The sequence below is a fragment of the Elephantulus edwardii genome, unplaced genomic scaffold (assembly GCF_000299155.1).
Source record: "Elephantulus edwardii isolate Elephantulus edwardi_28Jun2011 unplaced genomic scaffold, EleEdw1.0 scaffold00069, whole genome shotgun sequence".
NCBI lineage: Eukaryota > Metazoa > Chordata > Mammalia > Macroscelidea > Macroscelididae > Elephantulus > Elephantulus edwardii.
The window spans coordinates 14,399,582-14,400,976 of NW_006399819.1; positions in this window are offsets into that span (position 1 = coordinate 14,399,582).

Below are 1,395 nucleotides of genomic sequence, written 5' to 3' on the forward strand. Positions count from 1 at the left end.
ATTGCCAAAGGGGCCCTTTAGAGTAGTGAGAGAAGATCTTCACCCTGAAACCTACAGCGTCCCTTTTCAGCAGGAAGTAGCTAAGATAATATGCCGTCCCCTTTTCCTTATGAATCAGGGTGAAGTCTCTCTCAGGGAGGAGTGATAGGGAATGGCAAAGGACACAGTCACAAAGGAGATTATCAGAACTGGCTTTGACAAGCACTGTGGCAATGAGACAATTAAAATGGACTTTCAAGGGGGGAAAAAGAAGGAGAAACAAACTGGGGGTGGAGGGTAGAGAAAATAGTGCAACAATGAATGAATGGAAACCCCAAATCCCTGTAAATGTTCATTAAAATTAATAAATTTCAATAAAAAAATAAATTTAAAAAAACAATGGAATACTATCCAGTATGCAGGAGCAATGATTTTGTAAATTATTATCTAACTTGGGAGGGACTGGAGAGCATTATGCTGAGTGAACTAACTCAGTCCCACAAGGATAAATGTTATATAAGACCATTATTGTAGAAGAGGTATAAGGATCCAAGAGGGATGGGAGAAGTTGGAAGCAGAGGGATGAGTATGTGCAGGGGGAGGGGAGATTAATTATGAAGTTGTACAATTTAATAGGAGGGTGTGGAAATTTGAAGAAATTTGTACTTGAAAACAATGTATTCAAATTTTGTAAGTTAACTAATAGAAAATAAAAGAATATATTGTTACTTCTAAAATTTAAAAAAATTCAATACAGGCTTAATCACCAGCTCCCCAAAAGAAAAGTCATAGATCTGTGACTGTTTAAGTTTTTTATTCTAGAAATATTGTCCTCTGATCTAGTCTATTCTATTTAGTCTGTTACAAAGACAAATTAATATACCAAGTTAAGTTATAGTTATTCTGTGTTATTACTGAGACAAAACAATAACTACTATCAATACCAAGAGTAACACTGGTGGTTGAACTAAAACATAGTTAAGTATCTCTATTCAGGAGGAAAAGCAAGACCAAGTACAAAGTTTAAACTAAGCTACATGTAATTGATATACTACAAGCCAAATTTTATGAATAATGAAAATACAATGATGCTTTATAATTGTTTCAAAAAAGTTCTGTAAAGCACAGTTCAGGTGGAGTCTTGAAACACAGCAATGGACTAAACAAATAGACTGATATATTTATATCCGGCTCCATGTTTATGCCCCTAACTGTGGGGTAGAAAGCTCTGGTGATAGTCTGTTCATAATTGCATAGCTGCTCAAAGGCTGTGCTTCTCTGGTAGTTTGAATTCACTGTTCCTGAGGAGAAGGATGATCAAAACCTTCTTGGGCAATTTACAGCCTCAAAAACTCAGTGCAAAGCCAGCTATGAGTCAGTTCCACCTGCGCATCTGTGAGTTCTTTTTCTATTTTT